Source organism: Cydia amplana, chromosome 13 (genome assembly GCF_948474715.1).
Source record: "Cydia amplana chromosome 13, ilCydAmpl1.1, whole genome shotgun sequence".
In the NCBI taxonomy this organism is placed as follows: domain Eukaryota; kingdom Metazoa; phylum Arthropoda; class Insecta; order Lepidoptera; family Tortricidae; genus Cydia; species Cydia amplana.
Window position 1 is genome coordinate 13,900,638 of NC_086081.1, and position 11,705 is coordinate 13,912,342.

Below are 11,705 nucleotides of genomic sequence, written 5' to 3' on the forward strand. Positions count from 1 at the left end.
GGCTGAGCTATTAATTACTTAGCCCCGATTACCGCAGGCACTGCAGTCCGCGGCATGTCACGAGATACAGGGAATAATATGCCTACAGCGGGAATAATATACCAACAGCAAGATCCCTACTGTACACTAACCTATAATGTATATCTGTTGTCACTCGTGTACAAATCTAAGTATGTATTCTAAAATGTAAATAATTGATAGAAAGTTAGTATTCCAACAAGTCCAAAATGATGTATGCCACCTAAAGAGTTAATTAATGCCATTAATACAACGCCTGCCAAAAAACTTAGAGCAAATACGCTCTTTAAACGAATAACGTTTGTCTTAATAATTCCAGGCACTCCAAACTGTTAGTTCAACTAGTTTACGTGTTTCTACGATTGTTGAACATTTTAATGGTACAATTTACATTCCCTGCGATTCAGCACTTTAAGCCAAATTAGCTACAAGAAAGTTAAGTAAGCAGAAAAATAAATCCTCCAGCCCGAGATCAGTGGAGTAACTTTTAAGCGCGAAATCGAAGAAGATTTGCATTTTAGAGTTCAAAAGCGCCGGAAAAGTAAAAGAGTAATTAAACTCTGAACAGGTGGTAACAAAGTTAGGGATAATTGTACGTTTCTACTGAGTTTTGCATTCCAAACTTGGTCGAGATCTGAGCTAGAGCATGTTAGTTCTGAAACTCGATTAGGCTAACGTAAATTAGATTCAAACTCGGAGAAATAAAATATGAGCACATACGTTTCATAATATATGGGACGAGTAAATAATAAAGGCAACTGTTAAACGAATAATAACTGTGAAAAACAGCTGCTCGGCGCGGGCGAGATCGGCGGCGGGGGAGGCGAGAAACAATCCTCGTTTTTCGACATTATTATCAAGGTATACTCGCTACATTATGAGCTAAAGGCCGGACTAACCACTAACGTAATTACCAAAATAGTCCGAAAGTCACTAGGTACCTTCTGACTAACCAAAATCACGGTAAAAACGTGAGTGACCCGTTTCAATATACATTAGTATTGAAACGGGTCACTCACGTTTTACAGTCTGGACTCTGGATATTATATTATGTTACCCATAGTCTACAATTGGATAAGCCTTGGCAGACATATATTCCTGAAATGGGGGTTCATACCTACCGACTGGAATTGGTTTCATGGTGGTATCAGATGGGTTAGTGTACGGTAACCGATGGTGACCTTGCTTACATAACCTCGTCTGCCAAGGTGTTTCGGCAGGAAAAGCCTTGGCAGACGTATATATTCCTAAAATGAGGGTTCATACCTACCGACTGGAATTGGTTTCATGGTGGTATAATAAGATGGGTTAATTTAGGGGTCCCGATGGTCACCTTTGAGAGCGTCTACCAAGCACTTCCGGCAAAAAAATACTGGCAGACTTCGCTTTTCTGTGTCTACATGTAAATTTGTAATTGCTGCCATAACTATTATTTCGATATCAGATGGGTTAAATCAGCCCCCTTTTTTCGCACCGGAAGTGGCCTTCTTTTTCGTACTTTCGACAAGTTCCGCCGTGGCAGACTATCGAATTCGGACTTAGCATCACTTTTATGGGAAACCATTGTGCATTTCATCGTGGTATCAAGTCGGTTAGAAATTTTGCGGCCGGCTCTTCTACCATCTTGTTTTATTCTCTGTGTGACTTGCGTAGTTCAGAGACGCATTAATGAGCCAATAATTCTGTGAGTTATGTTGTGACTTAATTTTGGTAATATCTGGGCGACCGAGCTTTGCTCGGTAAACATATAAAAATTCGAAAATGAGCGTTTTCCCAGAGATAAGACCTAGCTAGATCGATTTTTTGCCCCCGAAAACCCCCATATACCAAATTTCATCGAAATCGTTAGAGCCGTTTCCGAGATCACCGAAATATATATATAAATAAATAAATAAATAAATAAACAAGAATTGCTCGTTTAAAGGTATTAGATAGATAGATTAGATAATTCAATACCATTGAGGTAGGTATATTGGAAATAAAATAATGCGTAAAAGAGGGTTTCGTTATTTAATGAAAATAAGTAGGGCGATACTGATACACTGGCGATACGTAGGTAATACTAAAAGTTTCTGAACTACTTATGAATCTTATGATAACGCAATCAAAGAAAACGTTCATAATTTTCAAAATTCAACTCCATGTCCATTTTTTTGATGTATAATTTATTCATCTGTGATGTATTTTAGTAATGCTGACCAGTTATTCCCAGAAAAAAATAGTATGTCAGCACTGTAAAGGTAGGTAGGTAAATATACTTTTAGACTAAAAGCAAGCAATATTCGCACCTTGTCAACTTCTCCAATGTCCCATTAATAGCACACTAACCTTTGTCTTCAGCTTTCCACTAAACAATGTGTTGCACTTCTTCAAAGATCTTGTTCAAAATGCCTTATGTTAATACCAAATCCATGGCTCTTTAGCCCTTTTAGAATAAGTTCGTGTCTATTAATGGCTTCGTCGCATGACATTGGATGTTAAAGATACATTGTATAGTATACTTATTAATGCAAAACTTGAATAACAGAGTGGGGCCGAGTACCCAAGGTGTAAGAGACTAATTTTACTATTTATACAGTGGCTAAAATATTAGTGTGGCTTAAAATGTAATATCCATGACACAATTGTAACATAGGTACCTACTAATTTTAAAATCTAGAATCATTGACCGAGCGATCGCAAAGCGTGTCCTAAGTCTTGGACAAAAATGTTTACAGTACATATGGCCCTTTAAAATTTGACATTCGCACGAAAAGTGCTATTTTACGCACTAGTGCGGAAAAGTAGCCCCATATGTAATGTAAATAACTATTTCGTATGTTCGTCCGGCTTGTCTCCTCTGCAGGTCGCATTTCTCGACCGATGCTCGTGAAATTTTGCTGTAAATGATATTAATAATGATAAGTTTTTATATTGTTTTTGTAAGTGTTTTTATATTTTAATTTTATATATCCATATTGTAAAAAACCCTAACCTAAGAAGAGAAATAAATAAAATAGAATGATAAGAAAATAATTATGCGCTACATCTGTAACTTATTTATATCGACGAGACAAGACATCTAAAGTGAGGCAATCAACGCTCCCGAAGGAAGCAACAGCATTCCTTATGCCGGTCAAGCGTCCGTCTAAACAAACGATTCGAAACCCTATCCCTCACACATAAGGTCTAAAGTCGCTGTAAAATAGTTGAATATTGGATATATAGTTATTGGACGGCGACACTTTGGTTGAGAAGTTTTCTCATTAATCTGTGTCCGAAGCGATGCGGTATCAAGCCGTTAGCAGGCTTGAAGCACTTAAGAGTCACACCTAGCCGCTGCCATACAATCCAAGTAATGCTCTCATTTTAAAACGACATTCTGAAATAACATCCAATTTGCTGCATCTGCTGCATTCTGAAGCACATTGAACGCTGCGCTCGTAATTTTCATACTAAAATCGGACATAATGTGCCCGGCGGCTTAAGAACATGGTAGTAGATTTCTTAAAAACTACTTGTTAATAACATTGTGGTGGCGACACTTTGAGGCCAATTTAAACATACATTTTGACGTCGAAATGATATCTAAAGTGCGTCTCGCTCTTGCCTGTACCAGCGAAATGCACGCGTGAACGATGACAAAATGACATCAGTTAGATATCATTTTGAGATCAAAATGTAAGTTCGAATTGGGCTGGTCAGTTATGAAGTTTTCTCATTAATCTGTGTCCGGAGCACTGCGATGCGGTACGTATCAACCCTTTAACGGCCGTGGCATTCACACTTAGATTTTCACTTAGTGGTAATGAATAGATATAGTAGTGATACTGTGTACAAGTAGCCATACAACCATACTCCTGAGAACGAACTAGAATGAACTATAAATGACTAGAGCTCTATAATTAATTACCCCATGTGTATTGACAACGTTCAATATAGCCGCGCAAGATGTTTGACATTTAAAATAGAATTTTTATTTTATGAAAAAATAATTTGGCCAAGCCCGAGTCATAGCTCGTGGCATTTAGTGTACCACGCGCACGCATCGTTATATTTTACAGAGATTGTTTCCCTGTTTTTAGATACTTACACATATCCGACAACAACCTAGGAGATAAATTTATCGCTACATAGGTAGTATAAAACAAAATCGATTCCCGCTGTCTGTCTTTATGTACCTATGCTTAGATCTTTTAAACTACGCAACGGATTATAATGCGGTTTTTTAAATAGATACGAGTAGAGTAATTCAAGAGGAAGGTTTATGTATAATTTGTTAACCCGTGCAAAGCCGGGGTGGATCGCTAGTAGGAGTTATAGGAGTCAAAATGGCAAAACTACAGTGCAGCGTTACATCGAAGCGCTCAGATTCGATAGGTCCTTAGTATTCTACGGTTCACCATTTAGCTCGGTATTCTATACTGCTTCAATTTGAATTTAGTATTTATTATTTTGATTTGATTTTGTTTCTAGTTCCATACCATATATACATAGACTTAAATATTATATAGAACTGTTAAAATGTAGAGTTCGTCTAAGCTAACAAAGTGAGAGAGTGTAAGCAAAAATGTATTTAAATGACATTTTATGGATGATTTATTTTCGCTAAACTACGTTTAATTGATACTGAATTCAGTACGAGTTTTGGTAATTCAGTTTTTATAATGTACTTCTAATGCAATATAAAACGCATTCATAGGTTAATATCTGGGAGACCGAGTTTTGCTCGGAAAACATATAAAAACTCAAAATTCTGCGTTTTTCCAGATTTTTTGTCCCTGGATAAATAAATAAATAAATATGCAAGAATTGCTCGTTTAAATAATAAATAATATCTGGGAGACCGGAAATTGCACGGATAATATACGAAAACTCAAAAATGCGCGTTTTCCTAGAGATAAGACCTAGCTAGATCGATTTATCGCCCCCGAAAACCCCCATATAGTAAATTTCATCAAAATCATTAGAGCGTTTCCGAGATCCCCGAAATAAATAAATATACAAGAATTGCTCGTTCAAAGTCTCGTGACTTTGTTATACAAATACAAAATACAAAATTCTTTATTTCAATAAAAACCATTACTTACATATTTTTAATATCTCTATACTATACGCCTTACTACTTAACTCTATGTCCTTTATAGTGAAAAGACAAAACAACGACAGTGAAGAACAGAATTCTTAATTTAAAATTTTACAAATAAACTCCAACAATAATTAGGATTCTTACTGAGCACATTGAGGTAGTCTTTTGGTTGGAAAGCCCGTTCGAAATTTAAACTTATTAGCATTTTAACCAGGTTGTATTTTGTAGATCTTTTTCTCACTTATACTTATATTAGACTATTCAGAAAAAAAAATATCCCCCAAAAATAGGCAAGCTTACTTAAGCACATAAGTCATAAATTGTAAATGCCAAAGTTAGAAGTAAGGATCTTCCTCGCTAAAACTACTTCTTTATATGAAATGACCAGTGTTAGCTAGTAACCTTAACCCTAAGCAACCAAAGATCAGGCTGCAGTTGAAAAAGTAATAAAGATAAAGTTAAGGTGATAATTTTCCCGCCGTCCTCATGGTTGGTTTAGTTGGGTATTGACTGGTTAGCTGCCTGTTAGCTATAGTTTTCGCGTAAATCGCCAGGACAGAGGTGAAATTTTTTTGTATGAAAACTTGCAACTTTAAATGCATTTTTTAGCGAAACCACTGCACTCTAAAATGAAGTCAAAATCAGTCCACCGGCTCAATTTTTTGCAAGCTTTCTAATGGTACCCGACACGATTCTTACAAATAAAAAATATTTTCAGCTGACCCCTTTCAACCCCCAAATTTTCCCCTAAAATAATAAGTAAGCGGTTTCGACTTATTAATAATGTCAGTGATGGTAATTGCTATAACTGTTCCAAATTTTAGCTATCTACGTCAAACGGTTTCTAAGAAAAACACATTTAACTGATTTTCAAGACCGATGTGATCCCATTAGTGTACCCTGTGTACCGCGAACAAAGTTTGTGCGGTACACTACCTAAATATATTTTATATTCCGTCGCCGGTTATAGATCTTGCATTTTCACTGCCAAGTTTGTGCAAAATTTGATTGAAATAGAAATATAAATAGTTAATTTGGTGTAAAACATATAACTTAACCTATAATTTGGAATCTAGAGACAGCGACGGAATAGAGTCTGTAAGGTATTTGTAATATGGGCCTTGTTGCCTGATTTAAATACCTATCTATACCTATTTATTTATTTATTTACGAACTACCCCTACCTACCTACCTAGGTAGGTAGGGGTACCTAGGTAGGTGTAGTTCGTGGTCTAGAGACCGGTAAATCCAAGCTTACTTTGTACCAAGTTTGCAATGACAAGGTAGGTATGGAGCGATGACCATGTATTATGATTATGTAGACACTGTTCCGACGTTCTGAAGTTCCGACTCGGAACATAGTCAAGAAAACTCCATGGAAAACAAACACATTGAGTTTATAGGCTCAAGAGGTAGGTCTTGAAGAGCACCTACTTGATAATCTTGATACATGCAAAGATGAGGAAGTACAGTCGGTAATAAAAGTGTATCTAAAATATTTTTCATAGTCATTTACAAATTTTGCTTTAAAGGAATACAAACGCGTTATCCTACCTTTATATTATCGAATTTACTTACTAAGTAAATACATATGTGATGATGATGATGTTTTGTGACAACTGTTAGGTACACTATAATCCCCGGAAAGTGAAAGGGATCGATACAACACATTACGAGTATTAATTAATACGGTATATGGCTATTAAAATACAAGCCTCCGACTTCGTCCGCGTTACAGCGTAAATTTCAACCCCTATTTCACCTGTTTAGGGGATGATTCTGGAAAAAAATATGTTCTAAATCCATTTGTAGGTTATAAACTACCGTCGTGCCGAATTTCATCCAAATCTGTTGAAGAACTTTTACGTGAAGGAGGAATAAACATACAAATTTTCACATGTAATAATATTAGTATGAACATAGGTATGATTCTGATGTTAAAATACCTATGTTAATTTATTAATGAAATGAATGTGCTTTATTTAGCCTTGGGCTTATTTGGTTCCAGTACAATAACTGCAGTTTAATTAACAAATGCAATGAGATTAAGTACTGAGTTGCATTCAGCGAGACATTTCCATGTTATACAGAATTTTCCGAATAATTTGAATAATGTTAATCATACATATGTCATACATGCACGCATTGCATATACCTATGTAAGTAGGCAGGGTAATTCGCCAGTAACTGGCCACCCTAAACTAAAAATGATTCTGTTCACCTATAAACAGAATTTATTTTAGTACAAGGTGGCTAATTATTAAAGGCTGCTTATACTAAAATGAATTCTGTTTATAGGTGAATAGAATCATTTTTAGTTTAGGGTGGGCAGTTATTGGCCGGTGGTCAGTTACTGGCGAAGTACCCTATAGAAAAACTACGGAACGAAATTGAATTATTCTGGGGGCCTAGCCAAGATGAGAAGATGACCATTGTTTGCAGGAAACGAAACGAAACGCCTTTGTCTATCACTCTTCCATATTAGTGCGATAGATACAGATAGCGTTTCGTTTCGTTTCTCTGCGACCAAGTTTAGTGTCAATTCTATGTTCTAGAAAATAACAAGATTACACTGAATAAAACTCCACGTTCGTAGATATTAAGTAGTAGTGGTTATGGAAAATAATTCTCAACTCTGCTTTCAAGTAGGTACGTACAAACAGTCTCCATCAGATATATCAGAGCGGCAAAGGTGCTTACAAATATCTGAACACGACTCTATTGTTAAAGCGTTAGAGTGCCTGTGCAGAGATTTGTGAGCACCTCTGCCGCTATATGTATACCTTGTACTAAGTAAGTACCCTGTAGACATAGTCCAGTCAAACCACATGGCGTTTTGATTAGGGTAATCAGGCACGTCGGTCCCCAGGCACAAACGGGGACGGAATAGATATTGTACCATCAACAGCTAACTGACCATTTGTGATCCTTGTTTCAATGATATTAAGGTCTACAATTCTACACTTACTAATGGTCCATAAATTCCTAAATAGTACTGTTCGTACTGATATTTGCTTTTAATGGAGGCTTGCATTTGATTTTATTTTAGTATCATTTTCTGTAATCTGTGTTTTTAAGTACTAGCGACACGCCCCGGCTTCGCACGCGTTAACAAATTATACATAAACCTTCCTCTTGTTTCCTTCTTCTTCTTAAAAATAATCTGATGGCAAAAAATTTGGCCAAGCCCGAGTCATAGCTCGTGGCATTTAGTGTACCGCACGCATCGTTATATTTTACAGAGATTGTTTGACTGTTTTTAGATAAGTACACATTTTTTGATACACTGAGCATGACCATGCTCTTGGCCGGTTTTTTAGCTTCTACGTTTAATATTGTCTTCGGTTACCGCGATAGTTACTCATGAAATAAAACTATTAAAACGGATTATATCGCATATATTGAATTTATACTACATCAAGATATACAAAAGTAAATAAATTCAATATACGCTATATAATCCGTTTTAATAGTTTTATTTCTACGTTTAATTTACCGTGTCGTTAAGAGATTATTATTTGCATAGCCTGCATTAAAAGTGCATCGCGGGTTACGACGGTAATTTGTATTTTGGGAAAGTATCCTATGAAACTGAGACATTCACCCTCGATGTAATCATTTGCAAGTAAATATAAACGAAAAGCAAGCCATTGTATCCGACAACAACCTAGAAAATAATTTATCGCTAGTATAAAACAAAATCGCTTCCCGCTGTCTGTCTGTATTGCTTAGATATTTAAAACTACGCAACGGATTTTAATGCGGTTTAGTAGATAGAGTAATTCAAGAGGAAGGTTTATGTATAGTTTGTTAACCCGTGCAAAGCCGGGGCGGGTCGCTAGTAGGAATGATAAGAGTCAAAATGGCAAAACTACAGTGCAACGTTACATCGAAGCGCTCAGACTCGATAGGTCCTTAGTACCTATTCCACGGTTCACCATTATAGCTCGGTAGCTTCAATTTGAATTAAATTTAGAACTTATTATTTTGATTTGATTTTGTTTCTGTGCTAGTTCCATACCATAAATACATAGACTTAAATATTATATAGAGCTGTTAAAAATGCATAGTTCGTCTAAGCTAACAAAGTGAGAGAGTGTAAGCAGAATTAATTTAAATGACATTTTATGGTATGGATGAATCCTTTTCGCTAAACTACGTCCAATTGATACTGAATTCAGTACGAGTTCTTGTAATTCAGTTTTTATAATGTACTTCTAATGCAATATTAAACCGCATTAATAAGTTAATATCTGGGAGACCGAGCTTTGCTCGGAAAACATATAAAAACTCAAAAATGCGCATTTTCTCAGACATAAAACTTAGCTAGATCGATTTTTCGCCCCTAAAACCCCCATATAGCAAATTTCATCTAAATCGTTAGAGCCGTTTCCGAGATCCCCGAAATATATAAATATACAAGAATTGCTCGTTCAAAGGTATTAGTTGACTTTGTTATCTCTATACTATACGCCTTACTAACTCTATGTGCTTTATTGTGAAAAAACAAAACACAACGACAGTGAAGAACGGAATTCTTAATTTAAATTTTTACAGATATAACTCCAATAATAAATATGATTCTTACTGGGCACATTGAGATAGTCTTTTGGTTGCAAAGCTCGTTCGAAATTTAAACTTATTAGCATTTTAACAAGGTTGTATTTTGTAGATCTTTTTCTCACTCATACTTATAGTATTCAGAAAAAAATGAATATCCCACAAGAGTAAGCAAGACGAATTAAACTTTGTGTCAAGCACATAAGTCATAAATTGTAAATGCCAAAGTTGGAAGTAAGGATCTTTCTCGCTAAAACTACATCCTTATATGAAAGGACCAGTGTTAGCTAGTAACCTTAACCCTAAGCAACCAAAGATCAGGCTGCAGTTGAAAAACGAAAAAAAAATAAAGTTTAGCTGATAATTTTCCCGCCCTCTCCATGACTGTTTTAGTTGGCTGAGTTGGCTGAGTTGGGTGAGCTGGTCAGCTGCCTGTTAGCTATAGTTTTCGCGAAAATCGCCAGGACAGAGGTGAAATTTTTTGTATGAAAACTTGCAACTTTAAATGCATTTTTTAGCGAAACCACTGCACTCTAAAATGAAGTCAAAATCAGTCCATCGGCTCAATTTTTTGCAAGCTTTCCAACGGTACGCGACACGATTCTTACAAATAAAAAATATTTTCAGCTGACCCCCTTCAACCCCCAAATTTTCCCCTAAAATAATAAGTAAGCGGTTTTGACTTATTAGTAATGTTAGTGCTGGTACTTGCTATAACTGTTCCCAATTTTAGCTATCTACGTCAAACGGTTTCTGAGAAAAACACATTTAACTGATTTGCAAGACCGATGTGATCCCATAAGTGTACCGCGAACAAAGTTTGTGCGGTACACTAAAAACCGCATCAAAATCCGTTGCGTAGTTTTAAAGATCTAAGCATACAGACAGACAAACAGACAGACAGCGGGAAGCGACTTTGTTTTATACTATGTAGTGATAGTGATGTATAATTATTATATAGTTATACATCACAAGTCGCGCAGTATGCTGTCCCGCACTGCACACCTCGCTGGCTCCACAGAAAACCAGCGCCGTTGGCAACGCTAAGTCGTGCTAACTGCATTGCTGAGTGGAGACCATTTCAGCCTCACATCTTTATCTGTGTTTTGACTGTTTTGTATACTTCTCGTTTCACATTTTTGTTATGTAATGTCAAATGTTTATTGTTCTGTTATTCTGTAATGTAATGATGTGTTGCCTGAATAAATATTTTTCTATTCTATTCTATTCTATATATTATTTTATAAACGAACACAAAATTTGTATTTTTATATACAGGGATAAGTTCGCCTTTGTACCTTTATTTTTGTATGTAAACCTGTGTTGTGTACAATAAAGTGATTACTACTACTACTACTAATAAACATGAATTAAAAAAAAAAGATTTTTTTCTTAATATAAAGTAAAGTTTGTCGGTGTCAGCGAAAATATATCTCACGAAACACCTGTACATATTTAAAGCACATGACATAACTGATAACCTGCGGAAGGATTCCCCTTTGACTTAATTCAAACATTACTTAAGCTAATCTATCAATCAATTTTCAACCTTAAACCAACTGAAATAAGGTCCATTAATAAGAAATCTAAGTATCGACGCTCACACGCGAACAATTTTGAATTTTCTTTCCAACACATTAAGTCTATATTGAAATTCTTACCTACGTTTTATGACGTAGATGCTAAGATACCCAAATATCACGCAAATCAAATTAGAACCTTAACGGTAAGCATTAGAGTTTAAATTTGTCTATTACGTAAGTTTGCAAGGTGCGTATGGGTGAAAGTTGCTCCAATGTCATTACCATTCCACGTAACGTAAGCGGAAACTCGCGTAATACGTTACGAAAGAGTCTGGGGTTGAGTCCCGGGTAAGGCTTGTTTTATGCCAACATGGCGGCCAAAAAGCGTACGGCCCACCTTATTTACAACCACGGCTGTGTATGGACGCTTGCAATTTGCTTTTGGTTTAACAAAAACGTTACCGATTATTTAATTATAAATATCCGATCATTTAATTAAAAGGACTTTTGGTACTCAAAGAATTTTTTTTATCACA